An 18,967-nucleotide genomic window follows, 5' to 3' on the forward strand; every position below is an offset into this window, starting at 1 on the left:
TGCGCTCCTGTCTCCTCCTCTCTCTCCTCAAACCTGCCAAGATCCTCATCCTCCTCGCCATGACGTAGAGTGCAGCCATTGTGGAAAAGAGTCTGAGGCATTCTGGGCCTCTTTATGTAGGTTGCACCTGGTTACCACCTGCTTTCACTTAGTGGTATTTTGCATGTGAAAAATGCCATTCTGCGAAAAATCTAAATTTGCGATTTTTTAATGCATCGAATTGCGACTTGGTTTTGCGAGACACATTTTGCGCCTCGCAATTTTCTACTTGGAATACAGAATTGCAAAATGCGACTCGCAAAACCAGGTCACAACGCATAAAATCGGAATTTTAGCGACTTTTTTATTTTTGGTCTGCGAATACTTTTCATGCATCGCAGACCACGTTTTTGCATTTGCAAACGGCCAAATTTTGTGATTCGCACTGTTTGCAAATGCAAAAACATTTGATACATCTGGCCCAAAATGTTTTTAAAAAAAACACCTGGAAAGCCTATTGTCTCAGGATGTGGATCGCCATTTGAAAGTATTTCTTGATATGTGGTCTTCTACATTGCTCCCATGGTAACCTCACTCGGTTCTTACATCAAAGATGCAAGGGATTTCTTAAGCGCCATTTCTGACATAACATGGCAAGCGAGCTACATTCTAGTCACTATGTGTAGGAGGCTGGCCTGGCTTATAGTGGGTACCTTGTGGTACTTACACCTTGTGCCAGGTCCAGTTATCCCCTATTAGTAGAATAGAGGTGTTCTAGCAGCTTAGGCTGATAGAGGTAGATATAGCAGAGCAGCTTAGGCTGAACTAGGAGACATGCAAAGCTCCTACTATACCACTTATATCATGTAGCACTATATCACAAGAAACACAATACTCAAAGTTACTAAAAATAAAGGTACTTTATTTTAGTGACAATATGCAAAAAGAGGATACCCTCACTTAGGAGGTAAGTAATATACACAAATTATATGTACACAAACCCAAAACAGTTAAGTAACAGTACGAAAAGTAGTACACACAATGTAGAATCACAATAGGATGCAATAGGTAGACATAGGTCTAGGGGCAACACAAACCATATACTCCAAAAGTGGAATGCGAACCACAAATGGACCCCAGACCTATGGGAGGTTGTAGAGGGTCGCTGAGGCTGTGAGAAAACAGTATGGGTGCCCAAAATACCCCACCCTAAGACTCTGGAAAGTAGGAGTAAAGTTACCCTACTACCCCAGAAAGACAGTATAGTCGAGATAGGGGATTCTGCAAGAACCACAACCACCAGCAAAACACTGAAGACAGATTCCTGGACCTGAGGACCTGTAAAGGAAGAGGACCAAGTCCAAGAGTCACTTAAGTGTCCAGGGGGGGCAGGAGCCCAATAAACCCCGGATGAAGGTGCAAAAGGGCTGCCTCCGGGTGGAAGAAGCCGAAGATCCTGCAACAACGGAAGGTGCCAGGAACTTCTCCTTTGGTCAGAAGATGTCCCACGGCGTGCTGGAGGATGCAGAAGTGTTCCCACGCAGAAATACCGCAAACATGCCTTGCTAGCTGCAAGAGTCGCGGATTAGGATTTTGGGTGCTGCTGGGGACCAGGAAGGACCAGGATGTCGCCCCTTGGATGAGGAGACAGAGGGGGCGCTTAGCAACTCAGAGAGCCCCCGCAGAAGCAGCAGCACCTGCAGAAGTACCGGAACAGGCACTTAGAAGATATGAGTTACACCCTCTCTTTGGAAATAGGTGTGAAGGGCTGGGGAGGAGTAGCCTCCCCCAGCCTCTGGAAATGCTTTGATGGGCACAGATGGTGCCCATCTCTGCATAAGCCAGTCTACACAGGTTCAGGGAACCCCTAGCCCTGCTCTGGCGCGAAACTGGACAAAGGAAAGGGGACCACTCCCCTGACCAGTACCTCTCAGGGGAGGTGCCCAGAGCTCCTCCAGAGCTCCTCCAGTGTGTCCCAGACCTCTGCCATCTTGGAAACAGAGGTGTTGGGGGCACACTGGACTGCTCTGAGTGGCCAGTGCCAGCAGGTGACATCAGAGGGTCCTTCTGATAGGCTCTTACCTCTCTTGGTAGCCAAACCTCGTTTCCTGGCTATTTAGGGTCTCTGCTTTGGGGAATTCTTCAGATAACGAATGCAAGAGCTCACCAGAGTTCCTCTGCATCTCCCTCTTCACCTTCTACCAAGGATCGACCGCTGACGACTCCAGGACGCCTGCAAAACCACAACTAAGTAGCAAGACAACTAACAGCAACATTGTAGCGCCTAATCCTGCCGGCTTTCTCAACTGTTTCCTGGTGGTGCATGCTCTGGGTGTAGCCTGCCTTCACCCTGCACCAGAAGCTCCAAAGAAATCTCCAGTGGGTCGACGGAATCTTCCCCCTGCTAACGCAGGCACCAAAAGACTGCATCACTGGTCCTCTGGGTCCCCTCTCATCCCGACGAGCGTGGTCCCTGGAACACAGCAACTCTGTCTAAGTGACTCCCTCAGTCCAGTGACTCTTCAGTCCAAGTTTGGTGGAGATAAGTCCTTGCCTCCCCACGCTAGATTGCAAACCTGTGTACTGCGTGATTTGCAGCTGCTCCAGCTCACGTGCACTCTTCCAGTATTTCCTTCATGCACAGCCTAGCCTGGGTCCCCAGCACTCCGTCCTGCAGTGCACAACCTTCTGAGTTGTCCTTCGACGTCGTGGTACCCCCTTTTGTAACTTCACGTGGAATCCAGTTCACTCTTCTTCTAAGTGCCTGTTGGGATACTTCTGCGGGTGCTGCTTGCTTCTGTGAGGGCTCTCTGAGTTGCTGAGTGCCCCCTCTGCCTCCTCATCCAAAAGGCGACATCCTGGTCCTTCCTCGTCCTCAGCAGCACCCAAAAACCTCCACCGCGACCCTTGCAGCTAGCAAGGCTTGTTTGCAGTACTTCTGCATGGAAACACCTCTGCAAGCTTCATCGCGATGTGGGACATCTGTCTTTCAAAGGAGAAGTTCCTAGTCCTCTTCTTTCTTGCAGAACTCCATGCTTCTTCCAACCGGAGGCAGCTTCCTTGCACCTTCATCCGGGGTTTCCTGGGCTCCTGACCCCCTGGACACTGTTGCGACTATTGGACTTGGTCTCCTTGCCTTGCAGGTCCTCAGGTCCGGAAATCCATTGTCAGTGCGCTGCTGGTGTTTGTTGTTCTTGCAGAATCTGCCTATCACGACTATTGTGCTTTCTGGGGGTAGTAGGTGCACTTTACTCCTACTTTTCAGGGTCTTGGGGTGGGGTATTTTGGTAACCCTCACTGTGTTCTTACAGTCCCAGCGACCCTCTACAAGCTCACATAGGTCTGGGGTCCATTTGTGGTTCGCATTCCACTTTTGGAGTATATGGTTTGTGTTGCCCCTATACCTATGCTTGCTATTGCAACCTATTGTAATTCTACACTGTTTGCATTACTTTTCTTGCTCTTACTTATCTGATTTGGGTTTGTGTGCATATAACTTGTGTATTTTACTTACCTTCTTACTGAGGGTACTCACTGAGATACTTGTGGCATATTGTCATAAAAATAAAGTACATTTATTTTTAGTAACTCTGTGTATTGTGTTTTCTTATGATATTGTGCATATGACACCAGTGGTATAATAGATTTGCATGTCTCCTAGTTCAGCCTAAGCTGCTTTGCCATAGCTCCCTTCTATCAGCCTAAGCTGCTAGAAACACCTCTTCTCTACTAATAAGGGATAACTGGACCTGGCACAAGGTGTAAGTACCTTTGGTACCCACTACAAGCCAGGCCAGCCTCCTACATTGGTTGTGCAGCAGTGGGATAAGTACTTGTAACTACTTACCACTTTGTCATTTTGTACTTTTCATAAGAGAATCATATACCAAACAGTTCAGTGCATGTACACATAACCAAAAAGTTTGCTTTTCTATTCTTAATCTTTTTACAAAGTTCTGAAAAGATTCTTACAACTTCTAAAAGTTTTCTAAAAGTTAGAAAAAGTTTTTTTTCTGTGCTATCTAAAGTTCTAAACCTTTTTCTCTCTTCTCCCTATCTCTAAACCTTTTGCTATCATGTCTGTGGTACATTCCGCTCCCAAAACTGTCAATGCTACTTATGACATTTTGAATTACAAGAGCTTAAGGAGTCTCTGCTTAGATAGAGGTTTAGTTATAGGAAAGAACCCTACAAAAGAGTTTCTGTTTAACATGCTTATGGTGGATGACCAGAACAAGTCTGGCCCATCCAATGAGAGGTTAGTAGAAGCTTCCCAGTCTGATTCAGAAGAACCCCCTGAGGAAGCTGGGGAGGGTTCTGATCAGGGCCTGCCCCCTAGCAGGACACCCAGTAATGTTGGTAGTAATGGGGGTTCCCATCACAGTAGGGCATCCTTTATTCCTAGAGGTCAAGTTACCAGGGTCCAGACAGTTAGGGACAGGTCCTCCTCAGAAGTATCCAATTTGTCATCTGTGTCAAAGCATTCCCAACCCACCCACCCTGAGGATAACTTGTTAGAAAGGGAACTCAAAAAATTGAGGGTTGAAGAGACCAAACTGAAGCTTAAAGAGCAACAGCTGGCCTTAGATAGGGAATCACTAGACATTAAGAAGGAAAGACAGAGGTTGGGGTTAGGACCCCATGGTGGCAGCAGCAGTATTCCTGATAGTAATCCTGTTAGAGAGCATGATTCCAGGAATCTGCACAAGATAGTCCCCCCTTACAAGGAGGGGGATGACATCAACAAGTGGTTTGCTGCACTAGAGAGGACCTGTATGGTACAGGGGGTCCCTCAAAGGCAGTGGACTGCTATTTTGTGGCTATCTTTCACTGGAAAGGGTAGGGATAGGCTCCTTACTGTTAGAGAAAGTGAAGCTAACAATTACACAGTATTGAAGGATGCACTCTTGGATAGATTTGGCTTAACCACTGAACAATACAGGATTAAGTTCAGAGACACCAGAAAAGAGTCCTCTCAAGACTGGACAGATTTTGTGGACTGTTGAGTGAAGGGCTTGAAAGGGTGGTTACATGGCAATAAGGTACCTGACTATGAACACCTGTATAATCTTATTCTGAGAGAGCATATTCTGAACAACTGTGTTTCTGACTTGTTGCACCAATACCTAGTGGATTCGGATCTGACCTCTCCCCAAGAATTGGGAAAGAAGGCAGACAAGTGGGTCAGAACAAGGGTGAACAGAAAAGTTCATACAGTGGGTGACAAGGAAGACAAGAAGAAAGATGGTGAGAAATCTCAGGATAAGCAAGGGGATAAGGGTAAAACCAAAGATCCTTCTTCAAATCCTAAACACTCTTCGGGGGTGGGGATAAATCAAATTCTTCCTCTTCTTCACAACATACACACATTAAAAAGCCTTGGTGCTATGTGTGTAAAAATAAAGGCCATTGGCATGGGGATAAGTCCTGTCCAGGTAAACCCCCTGAGCCAACCACCACTAATACATCAAACTCTAGTGCCCCTAGCAGTAGTGGTAATAGTGGTGGGACTGCTGGCAACAGTCAAAGTAAGGGTGGAGTTGGGTTCACCTATGGGTCCATCATAGAAACTGGGGTAGTCAGTCCCAACACAGTTTCCGTCACACCTAGTGGCATAGGCCTTGCCACACTGGCTGCTTGTCCCCTTGCAATGGATAAGTACAGGCAGACAGTTTCAATAAATGGTGTTGAGGCCCAGGCCTACAGGGACACAGGTGCCAGTATCACTTTGGTGACTGAAAACCTAGTGGCTCCTGAACAACACATCATTGGACAACAATACAAGATTATTGATGTCCATAACTCCACTAAGTTTCTTCCCTTAGCTATAGTTCAGCTTAGTTGGGGTGGAGTTACTGGCCCTAAGCAGGTGGTAGTGTCACCTAGCTTACCTGTAGACTGTCTCTTAGGTAATGAGCTAGAGACCTCAGGTTGGGCTGAGGTAGAGTTTTATACCCATGCAGCGATGCTGGGTATCCCTGAGGAATTGCTTCCTCTCATTTCTACTGAAATGAAAAAGCAAAGGAGAGAAAAAGTCCTGAAAACTCAGGATCCCTCTCCAACAACAGGTAAAAAGGGTATCACAGTATCCCCTACCCACCCTACCATTCAGGATACCATTCCTGTGGTGGGAGAAACCTCTCCTGGGGTGGCACCTGTACCAAGGGAATCATCAGCTGGCATAGCTGTACTCCCTGAGGTGGAAGTACCTCTCTCTGGGATAACTAAGATTGGTGAGAAAAACTCCACCATTGTAGTTAACATGGAACATTCCTCCAACCCCCCCAGAGAAACACTTAGGACAGCAGCCCTGCCCTAGTGTGGAGCTCATAGGACAGCATCCCTGCCCTGCTCCAACTAAAGAGAAACAGCTTCCCTGTTCTCTCTTTCAGCCACAGGGACAAAGTTTTTGCCCAGCTATGGCTTTACTGAGACAGCATCCCTGTCTGGCGTTCTCATCACTAGAAATAGGTCCAGTGGACAATTCCCACTGTTCTAAACTAAAACTTACTGATAGGAACTCTGAGAATATATCTTCACATTGTTGGTTAGCTAAAAAACTTCAAACAGGGTGGTTTACATCCCCACAGGGAAGCAATCATATAGTGGATGATAAAGGGAGTAACCAGTCTATTGCAGAGCTACTCTCCACTTCTCACCACGTAGACAATAAAGACTCAACTGGCCAAGGTTAGCCTTATTGTTCTTCGTTTGGGGGGGTTGTGTGAGAAAGTAGCCTCTTTCTAGCCTTGTTGCCCCCACTTTTGGCCTGTATGTGAGTATATGTCAGGGTGTTTTCACTGTCTCACTGGGATCCTGCTATCCAGGGCCCAGTGATCATAGTGAAAACCGTATGTTGTCAGTATGTTTGTTATGTGTCACTGGGACCCTGCTAGCCAGGACCCTAGTGCTCATAAGTTTGTGGCCTATATGTATGTGTTCCCTGTGTGATGCCTAACTGTCTCACTGAGGCTCTGCTAACCAGAACCTCAGTGGTTATGCTCTCTCTGCTTTCCAAAGTTGTCACTAACAGGCTAGTGACTAAATTTACCAGGTCTGGAGCACACTGGAGGAGCTCTGGACACCTCCCAGGGGAGGTGCAGGTCAGGGGAGTTGTCACTCCCCTTTCCTTTGTCCAGTTTCGTGCCAGAGCAGGGGCTAAGGGGTCCCTGAACCGGTGTAGACTGGCTTATGCAGAATTGGGCACATCTGTGCCCAACAAAGCATTTCCAGAGGCTGGGGGAGGCTACTCCTCCCCTGCCTTCACACCATTTTCCAAAGGGAGAGGGTGTCACACCCTCTCTCAGAGGAAGTTCTTTGTTCTGCCATCCTGGGCCAGGCCTGGCTGGACCCCAGGAGGGCAGATGCCTGTCTGAGGGGTTGGCAGCAGCAGCAGCTGCAGTGAAACCCCAGGAAGGGCAGTTTGGCAGTACCAGGGTCTGTGCTACAGACCACTGGGATCATGGGATTGTGCCAACTATGCCAGGATGGCATAGAGGGGGCAATTCCATGATCATAGACATGTTACATGGCCATATTCGGAGTTACCATTGTGAAGCTACATATAGGTAGTGACCTATATGTAGTGCACGCGTGTAATGGTGTCCCCGCACTCACAAAGTTCAGGGAATTGGCTCTGAACAATGTGGGGGCACCTTGGCTAGTGCCAGGGTGCCCTCACACTAAGTAACTTTGCACCTAACCTTTACCAGGTAAAGGTTAGACATATAGGTGACTTATAAGTGTGAGAAGGTAGCCTCTTTCTAGCCTTGTTACCCCCACTTTTGGCCTGTTTGTGAGTGTATGTCAGGGTGTTTGTCACTGTTTTCACTGTCTCACTGGGATCCTGATAGCCAGGCCTCAGTGCTCATAGTGAAAACACTATGTTTTCAGTATGGTTGTTATGTGTCACTGGGATCCTGCTGGTCAGGACCCCAATGCTCATAGGTTTGTGGCCTATATGTATGTGTCACTGGGACCCTGTCACACAGGGCCCCAGTGCTCATAGGTGTGCATGTATATGTTCCCTGTGTGGTGCCTAACTGTCTCACTGAGGCTCTGCTAACCAGAACCTCAGTGGTTATGCTCTCTCATTTCTTTCCAAATTGTCACTGACAGGCTAGTGACCATTTTTACCAATTTACATTGGCTTACTGGAACACCCTTATAATTCCCTAGTATATGGTACTGAGGTACCCAGGGTATTGGGGTTCCAGGAGATCCCTATGGGCTGCAGCATTTCTTTTGCCACCCATAGGGAGCTCTGACAATTCTCACACAGGCCTGCACTGCAGCCTGCGTGAAATAACGTCCACGTTATTTCACAGCCATTTGCCACTGCACATAAGTAACTTATAAGTCACCTATATGTCTAACCTTCACCTGGTGAAGGTTGGGTGCAAAGTTACTTAGTGTGTGGGCACCCTGGCACTAAATGTGGGCATGAAATATGTGGGACAGCCATGGCAATTTCTCTCTCCCCTAGTTACGCAAACCTTACCATGGGCTGTTGGGAGAGGGAATATGCATGGCATGAGAACCATCAAGAACATTTCAATAAAGTAATCTAATGGTTGTGATACATATATGATTTATTTATAATTTGGGATGGAACAAAATATGAATTTGGTACTTTCTTTGAATTGTTGAATCATAATGAGTATGGATTAAGCTTTACGTATAACACAAGTGATAATCAAATAGACTTTCTTGACAAGCTTATCCACAGGGCATTCACCAGTGTCACTGGATGGTAATATCTGGAGGCGGAGCTTTGGCATTTTTTGTTTTCTGGGGGTTGCGAATAGGTCTACAGAGGGGGTACCCCATAGTGCGAAAATGGAACGAACGACATTGTTGTGTAATACCCATTCGTGGTTTTCGTCCATTACGCGGCTGAGAGCATCCGCTTGAACATTCTGGCTGCCCGGCAGGTGAGTTGCCACTAGCGACAGGTTCCTGGCTAGAAGCCAATGCCAGATTGTCTGAGCCTCTCTGGATAATATCCTGGACCTGGTGCCTCCTTGTTTGTTTATGTAATACATGGTGGCCACGTTGTCCGTCTGGAGGAGCAGAATTTCTGTTTTCAGAGAAGGTAGGAAGGCCTTGAGCGCAAGATGGACTGCGCGAAGCTCCAGCAGGTTGATATGATAGAGACCCTCTCTCTGTGACCACTTGCCTTGGACTCGAAGATGATCCATGTGTGCTCCCCATCCGAGCAATGATGCGTCCGTTACGATGGTTTGAGCTGGAGGCTGCTGCTGGAAAGGAATCCCCACCAAGAGATTGTTGGGTGAACACCACCACTTGAGGGACTGTAAGGCGTGGGGAGAAAGAAGGACTCTGCTCTCCCAATCGTCCATCAATTGACACCACTGATCCTCCAGGCATTCCTGTAAGGGTCTCATATGGAGGCGAGCATTGGGAACGAGGTGGATACAAGACGCCATCGAGCCCAGGAGAGAGGCTATTACTCTTGCAGTGGTCTGTGGAGTTCTCTCTAGTTGTTTGCACTTTTGGAGAATCAATAATCGACGTTCCTCCGAAGGAAACACCTTTCCTTGATTGGTATCTATAATGACCCCTAAGTATTGCAGCCTCTGAACAGGCATTGCTGTGGACTTCAGAAGATTGACTTGAAGACCGAGATTCTGTAGCAGCTGTTGCGCCCATTTGAAATGTTGTTGTGCCTCTAGATAGTCGGAGGCCTTTATGAGCCAATCGTCTAGATGGGGTAGACAAATATTCGATGCTTCCTCAGATGGGCGGCTACCACCGCCATATGCATTTGGAAAAAGTTCTCGGCGCTGATTTGAGGCCGAAGGGTAGAACCGCAAATTGGTAATGACTTTTGCCGACGGTGAACCTTAGGAATTTTGAATGTTTCTTGCTCACCGGAATGTGAAAATAAGCATCGCAAAGGTCCATCGCACAGAGCCAATCACCCTGACGAAGATGTGGGTAAATTTGGTGCAAGGATAGCATCCTGAATTTCTCTTTGCGAATCCACTTGTTTGCTGTCCTTAGGTATAGAATGGGACGAAACTCTTGTTTGTCCTTCTTTGGCACTAGAAAGTACCTCGAATAAATCCCTTTCCCGCGTTGGTTGATCGGGACGGGTTCTATTGCTCTTTTTTGTAATAGAATAGCGACTTCTAACTAAAGAGCTTTGAGGTGGTGGCTGACTGGTTTTGGGTGGAACAGATGGAGGAGGACTGGTGAATCTGAGAGCGTAACCATTTCGCACAATATTCAATACCCAGGCGTCTGATGTGATGAGTAGCCACTCGTCCAGATGATTTGAGATACTTCCCCCTACCGGAGTGGATAACGGAGGAGGGGGAAGTGAAAATTCAGGGCTTAGACGCGGAACCCTGGCGAGTTGCCGGAGTTTGCGGTGTGGAACGACCCCTTGTCGACTTTCGCCGTGTCGAGAAGGCCCTTTGATGTTGCTGTTGCTGCTGGGGACGTGAGGACATCCAGTGTGGTGTCTGATATCTGTGGGTGAAAAGCCTTCGCTGGTAGGGACGGAATACTTTTCGCTGTTCTTTTGGGCGTTCGATGCCTACTGCTTTTAAAGTGTCTAGCTCAGACTTCATTCTTGACATCTCGTCATCGGCATGAGAGCCGAACAAAGTGGAGCCTGAGAATGGTAAATTCTGAATTCTCTGCTGTGCCTCTGGTTTGAGAGATGTCAATCGCAACCATGCGTGTCGTCTTAGCGCTACTCCATGAGCGTAGTTATGTGCCGAAAGCACCGAAGAATCAGCAGCAGTGCTTATTACCTGGTTGGAAACCATGGCTCCCTCCCCCACAACCTCCAAGAAATCTTCCCTTTTGTCCTTGGGTAGGTGCTCCGCAAACTGCAGCATAGAGTCCCAAAGGGCCCGATCATATCTTCCTAATACAGCAGTGGCACTGGCTGCTTTCATTGTGATGGCTGCGGTAGAGCATACTTTTCGACCTGCAGCATCGATCTTTTTGCTCTCTTTGTCCGGAGGTGAGGAGGAAGACGGTGATGTAGAGTGTAGTTTCTTTGCCGCTACTATAACCACCGAGTCCGGCACCTTAGAAATAGAGGATCCTGCTCCGGTGGGTGTAGGAGGCTGGACTGGCTTGTAGTGAGTACCAAGGGGTACTTGCACCGTGCACCAGGCCCAGTTATCCCTTATTAGTGTATTGGGTGTCTAGCAGCTTAGGCTGATAGATAATGGTAGCTTAGCAAAGCAGCTCAGGCTGAACTAGGAGACGTGTGAAGCTACTACAGTACCACTTAGTGTCATATGCACAATATCATAAGAAAACACAATACACAGTTATACTAAAAATAAAGGTACTTTATTTTTATGACAATATGCCAAAGTATCTCAGAGTGTACCCTCAGTGAGAGGATAGGAAATATACACAAGATATATATACACAATAGCAAAAATATGCAGTATAGTCTTAGAAAACAGTGCAAACAATGTATAGTTACAATAGGATGCAATGGGGAAACATAGGGATAGGGGCAACACAAACCATATACTCCAAAAGTGGAATGCGAACCACGAATGGACCCCAAACCTATGTGACCTTGTAGAGGGTCGCTGGGACTATTAGAAAATAGTGAGAGTTAGCAAAATAACCCTCCCCAAGACCCTGAAAAGTGAGTGCAAAGTGCACCAAAGTTCCCCTAAGGACAAAATAGTCGTGTTAGAGGGAAAATGCAAGGAAAACACAAATCAGCAATGCAACAACGATGGATTCCTGACTGAGGGTACCTGTGGAACAAGGGGACCAAGTCCAAAAGTCACAAGCAACTCGGAGATGGGCAGATGCCCAAGAAATGCCAGCGGTTGGTGCAAAGAAGCTCTTACTAGGCTGAAGAACTGTGAATACTGCAGGAACGACAAGGGATAGAGACTTCCCCTTTGGAGGATGGATCCCCCACGCCTTGGAGAGTCGTGCAGAAGTGTTTTCCCGCCGGATGGACGCCAACAAGCCTTGCTACACGCAAATCGTGCGTTTGGCGCTTTTGGACGCTGCTGGGGCCCAGGAGGGACCAGGAGGTCGCAAATTGGACCTGCAGAGAGAGGGGACGTCGAGCAAGACAAAGAGCCCTCACTGAAGCAGGTAGCACCCGGAGAAGTGCCAGAAACAGGCACTACGAGGATGCGTGAAACGGTGCTCGCCGAAGTTGCACAAAGGAGTCCCACGTCGCCGGAGACCAACTTAGAAAGTCGTGCAATGCAGGTTAGAGTGCCGTGGACCCAGGCTTGGCTGTGCACGAAGAATTTCCGCCGGAAGTGCACAGGGGCCGGAGTAGCTTGCAAAGTCGCGGTTCCCAGCAATGCAGCCCAGCGAGGTGAGGCAAGGACTTACCTCCACCAAACTTGGGCTGAAGAGTCACTGGACTGTGGGAGTCACTTGGACGGTGTCGCTGGATTCGAGGGACCTCGCTCGTCGTGCTGAGAGGAGACCCAAGGGACCGGTAATGCAGCTTTTTGGTGCCTGCGGTTGCAGGGGGAAGATTCCGTCGACCCACGGGAGATTTCTTCGGAGCTTCTGGTGCAGAGAGGAGGCAGACTACCCCCACAGCATGCACAAGCAGGAAAACAGTCGAGAAGGCGGCAGGATCAGCGTTACAGAGTTGCAGTAGTCGTCTTTGCTACTATGTTGCAGGTTTGCAGGCTTCCAGCGCGGTCAGCGGTCGATTCCTTATCAGAAGGTGAAGAGGGAGATGCAGAGGAACTCGGCTGAGCTCATGCATTCGTTATCTAAAGTTTCCCCAGAGACAGAGACCCTAAATAGCCAGAAAAGAGGGTTTGGCTACCTAGGAGAGAGGAAAGGCTACTAACACCTGAAGGAGCCTATCACAAGGAGTCTCTGACGTCACCTGGTGGCACTGGCCACTCAGAGCAGTCCAGTGTGCCAGCAGCACCTCTGTTTCCAAGATGGCAGAGGTCTGGAGCACACTGGAGGAGCTCTGGACACCTCCCAGGGGAGGTGCAGGTCAGGGGAGTGGTCACTCCCCTTTCCTTTGTCCAGTTTCGCGCCAGAGCAGGGGCTAAGGGGTCCCTGAACCGGTGTAGACTGGCTTATGCAGAATTGGGCACATCTGTGCCCAACAAAGCATTTCCAGAGGCTGGGGGAGGCTACTCCTCCCCTGCCTTCACACCATTTTCCAAAGGGAGAGGGTGTCACACCCTCTCTCAGAGGAAGTTCTTTGTTCTGCCATCCTGGGCCAGGCCTGGCTGGACCCCAGGAGGGCAGCTGCCTGTCTGAGGGGTTGGCAGCAGCAGCAGCTGCAGTGAAACCCCAGGAAGGGCAGTCTGGCAGTACCAGGGTCTGTGCTACAGACCACTGGGATCATGGAATTGTACCAACAATGCCAGGATGGCATAGAGGGGGCAATTCCATGATCATAGACATGTTACATGGCCATATTCGGAGTTACCATGGTGAAGCTACATATAGGTAGTGACCTATATGTAGTGCACGCGTGTAATGGTGTCCCCGCACTCACAAAGTTCAGTGAATTGGCTCTGAACAATGTGGGGGCACCTTGGCTAGTGCCAGGGTGCCCTCACACTAAGTAACTTTGCACCTAACCTTTACCAGGTAAAGGTTAGACATATAGGTGACTTATAAGTTACTTAAGTGCAGTGTAAAATGGCTGTGAAATAACGTGGACATTATTTCACTCAGGCTGCAGTGGCAGGCCTGTGTAAGAATTGTCAGAGCTCCCTATGGGTGGCAAAAGAAATGCTGCAGCCCATAGGGATCTCCTGGAACCCCAATACCCTGGGTACCTCAGTACCATATACTAGGGAATTATAAGGGTGTTCCAGTAAGCCAATGTAAATTGGTAAAATTGGTCACTAGCCTGTTAGTGACAATTTGAAAGTAATGAGAGAGCATAACCACTGAGGTTCTGGTTAGCAGAGCCTCAGTGAGACAGTTAGGCACCACACAGGGAACATACACATGCACACCTATGAGCACTGGGGCCCTGTGTGACAGGGTCCCAGTGACACATACCTATAGGCCACAAACCTATGAGCACTGGGGTCCTGACCAGCAGGATCCCAGTGACACATAACAACCATACTGAAAACATAGTGTTTTCACTATGAGCACTGAGGCCTGGCTATCAGGATCCCAGTGAGACAGTGAAAACAGTGACAAACACCCTGACATACACTCACAAACAGGCCAAAAGTGGGGGTAACAAGGCTAGAAAGAGGCTACCTTCTCACAGTGGGCGATACTTTTTAATAAGTCTGGAAGGAGCAGATTTCGTTGTGGCGGGGTCAGAAAAATATCCATTGCCGGTTCAATAAGACCCGGGACCAGAGGGAGTTAAGGTCTTGAAGATGTCCTCTGGTGTAAAGTCTCGAAAATCACTGAGGTCGATGGGGCGGGTACCGCCAGCGGGATATTTAGTTTGGTCGCCCCGCGCACTAGGAACTCTTGGATTGTATTCACGTCATCTATGGGGGACACTCTCGGGGACCGTGAGTCCGATAGGGTTGGAGAGTAGTCCCGTGTAGACGAAGAAGAATGCCTATGACGCGAATGTGGAGATCTCTGAAGTGACTCATGACGATGGTGCCGAGAAGAAGACGAATGTCTAGAGGAATGTCTGGAATGTCTTATGGATTCCGCTGGAGTCCTCAGAACAGACTCTGAAGGAGGAGCCGGAAGAGGAGCCGTAGGTGTTACTGGTGTCTGTGGCACCGGCGGCTGTTGAGGAGAGAGCTGCGGCGAAGCTGGAAGTAGGATGAGTGAGGCCGAGGATTCTGAAGTGGTATAAACCCTTCTAGGTCTCTTTGACTGCCGCCTCGATGTCGACACACTCCTCGACATCGAAGTACGGTGACGGCGGGTGCCTCCTGACTTCGATTCCCCTCGTCGCTGAGATCCTCTCGACAACGATCTTCCTCGCCATCGATGCGATGACGGCGACCGTCTCCGACGGCGAGCACTCTCTCTCGACGCCGATCGTCCTCGCCGCGTTGACGGCGAACCGGACCCAGATCTTCTTGACGTCGACCATCCTCGTCGCGTCGACGGTGACCCAGACCCTCTCGACGGCGAGCGTCTACGCCGTCTCAGCGGCGAAACGGCTGCCGACGTCGAACGATGTTTCTTTCTCGCCGGTGAACCGGTCCTCGACGGCGAGCATGTTGGCGCCGTTCCTGGTCTCGACGTCGATGCCCTCGACGTCGTCGGAGACCTATGCCGTTTCTTAGCAGGTCTGGCAGAAGTTGCAGAGGAAACAGGGTGAGCCCTGGTAGAAGACTGACCTTCTCCTCGCTCTGTGGCAGATTGACCACTTCTTCTCCTGTCCTCTCTTGCCTGAAGTCGAATTTTCTCCCTATCACGAAGAGTCCTTCTGGAGAAAGTTCTACAGATGTCACAGGAATCAGGTTTGTGGCTGGATGGAAGGCAAATTATACAGACCCGGTGTGGATCTGTTTTAGCCTTTTTTCTGCCACAAGAAGGACATTTGTCAAAAAGTGAAGGCATTTCTAAATAGAAAAACCTTAAATTTCTGTCAGAATTTGACAGAAAAGATTAGCAAATGTTCACTCAATATTAAAAACGTCGAGTGAAATTGAAATTCAAAAGATTTTGATTGAATTTCTGTCAAAAAAACGATTTGTGAGGTAGAGCTCAATGCTTCAGGGTCCTGTCAGAAGGAGCCGGAAAAAAGAACTGAGGCAACTGCCTTTTGCTGTGCATGATGGGATACAGGAAGGCTTTACTTTCTTAAAGGTACAGCTCTATTTACATTCTGTATAATGGCAGCCTATGGGCTACACTGCCCTGCATTGTTTTATTCTCATGAGAGGTGTAAATAAAGTATGAGAATGTATTTTTTATTACATTTCTAGAATAAATAGGTATTTGAACGTGAATTTACACTACAGCTGTTTTCATTTCAACAATTTGGCCTGTGTAGCTGTTCACATAGGCTGCACAGTGTTATTCTTAAGTGGATTTTGACAGACCTTTTTCAAAGGGCTGGTATTTGCACTTAAGAATATACTTCACATCAGTGCTCCGGGGTACCCGCAGGCGCGCGGAACTATTCAGTGCTTATGACTATACATGGAAATCCCCTACGAGAGAAATATATTATCCAAATACGCTGGCGGACTGAATGCTGACGAAGAACTATTTGTTCACCTGACTGACACATGGTTAACAAGAAATCCTTTATCAATGAAATAGTGAAAACGATGTCTGACACATGGCTTCCAGTGATGGCAGCCAAATGCACTTTATAAAAAGGAACTGCAAGCAAACGTTTGTCAAATAAAGGTTCTTCTCGGCAAGTTCTCAAGCCCGTCTGCTTGCTAAGACCCCTTAAGCAGAACCTCTTCTACTGCATACAATCAAATTGTGGAAAGATGTTTCACTTAGTGCTCTCAGAATAGCCAGTCATCAAGAAGCTTTAAGTAGCCATTCTGCAAGCCCTCATAGTCAGCCAGCAAGTTCAACGTTGGAAGGCTTGGATAAAAAATGCTGCCCGACATTCTGGAACACAGATATGACTTTATCCGCAGTCTGTTTTGCAGCAGAAAGGACATCTGAAGAAAGACTGGGGACTACAACAGGCAAGACCAATCTGGACCAAGAAGAATCATCTTTTCATTTTCTAGGCTAAACTTAGGGATCATCTCTGGATGCAATGGATTTGGAGAAACACTGTAAAGAAACCATCTAAACCAATTCATTAAAAGTGTGTTTTCCTAGAACCAAGGCTCTGGAAATCTACAGACATACGTGTGGCATCCTGTGTTTTCTTTAGCTGCAAAAGAATCTATTTCTGGATGCTTCCAAAAGATGTTTGTCAGTTCTACATCTTTATAACTCCTTTGTGCTGCTACGACAAGTAATGACTCAGTGAAGTACCTTCCAGGGTTGCAAAATACAAAAGGCGACAAACTGTCAGCCAAATGCCCACTGCCAATATTTAGGCCCTGATTATGACATTGGTTGGCTTTTCCGAAGATTGCCATGGGGACAGCTGCCAACAGATTATGACACACAAACACAAAACCTATAGAAAGCAGCCACAACCACAAGTCCGCCAGACCCAACAAAGGCAAAAAACTGTCGGACCCACCACCCTCCCTGCCACGCCAGCAATACACCGCCCTCCAAATAATGACCCATGAATCACCACAGCAGACATTCAACGGCAATCAGCCACTGGCGGTACACACTGACATGGCGGAATAGGGCACCAACACCACTTGAAGCCAACATTGCCCAGAAAAAATAAACCCACACCTGACACATATACACACACCCTACACACACATACACACACCCCAACAGCACTATATAACACCCCCCCACATAATCCACAATCCTTTGCAAAGAGGAAAAGACTGCTACACCTTGCCAGGCCAAACCCTTAGAGAACTGCCCACACACACCACATCGACCTATACATCTGTCACCCGTCACACACCACAAACCCTACCTCAACACCAAACACCCTCTGCACAACACACACACCACACAATAGCCACATCCCCACAAAAGCACCCTTGTTTCACTGATGAGGAGTTGTGGGTGATGGTGGAAGAAATCATCAGGGTAGAGCCACAGCTATTCGGTGCACAGGTCCAGCAGATCTCCATTGCCAGGAGATGGAGCTATGGTGGAGGATCGTGGACAGGGTGAACTCCGTGGGACAATATCCACGCACACAATACGGCATTTGAAAGAGGTCTAACAACCTACGGGGTAAGATGCATTCCAGAGCATCAAGGCACCAGGTCGCCATCATGTGGACCCCCACCTCCTCCACCACAATTAACAGCATGGAAGGAGAAAGTCTTGGCAATCCTGCATCCTGAGGGCCTCACTAGAGTTACTGTACACTGGTATGTCACCATTACTAACTTACTTCCACTGGTACCTGCATGGCATGTCACCCCCTCACCCTGACTCCCTATACCCCACTCAATCCCACAAAGCGCACCACCCCAATAACCACCCCAATTGTGTACCCACTGCAAGCACACCCCGCCCAGCTCTACATGCACACACAACAACAATGCATGGACAGCATGTAGAACTACCAGTCCCACAATCCATCACCATCCACTACCAAAGGTGGGTGGACAACACCAAACCTATTATAAAAGCCAGAAATGCGGAATATGTGACAGACAATGACCCTAACAAATCACTTACACTGCAACCCTGTTCTCCACCAGAAGATGCCCTCAGTGATAACAGCAACTCTGGATGTCCCGAGCTGGATGAACTCCCTGGCCCATCTGAGACCACAGGTCAGTCAGCTTCCACATCCCACAGTCAATCCACCAGAAGGCCCCCGACTCCAACACCACAGCAGGCACCTAACATCCCCTATCCCCTGTCGCCAAGCCATGTCAATCAATAGTGTGCCCACCTGTACAGGGACCCGAGTCGACACCACACAAGCAAGACAGTGAAGGTCCTGGTCTAAGTGGGAGTGGGCAGACTGTTCAGGGGACACAGACACAGGGGGCCAGGGACAGTGGGAGGTCAGCTATGCGCCAGGGAGAGGCCAGGCCCAGGGAACTGACTGCCCAGGAGGCACGCACACATGTCCTGTGGGCATACCAAAAATCCCAGGACAGGATGGGCCAGGTGATCACCATCATGCAGGAGAACCTGTGGCTGCAGGGGGTACACCACCAGGAGGTCATGCAGCAGTTGCAGGACCTAAATACCAACATGGCCTCCATTGTAGGGGTGCTGGGTGACATGGCCAACACAATGCGGGAGAACAGGACACACCAGCGACCCACTTCCACTACCCACTCCACTCACCAGCCATCAACATCTGCTGCAGCTAGTGGACAGGAGGACCTGCAACACCACCCACAGGCCAACAGCACCCTTCTCCCTGTAGAAGGTGGACCACCCCGCAAACGTTCCCTGCAACCCAGACAGACACCACAGACTATTGCCAAGACCAAGACTACCATCAGAA

The sequence above is a fragment of the Pleurodeles waltl genome, chromosome 11 (genome assembly GCF_031143425.1).
Source record: "Pleurodeles waltl isolate 20211129_DDA chromosome 11, aPleWal1.hap1.20221129, whole genome shotgun sequence".
Lineage (NCBI taxonomy): Eukaryota > Metazoa > Chordata > Amphibia > Caudata > Salamandridae > Pleurodeles > Pleurodeles waltl.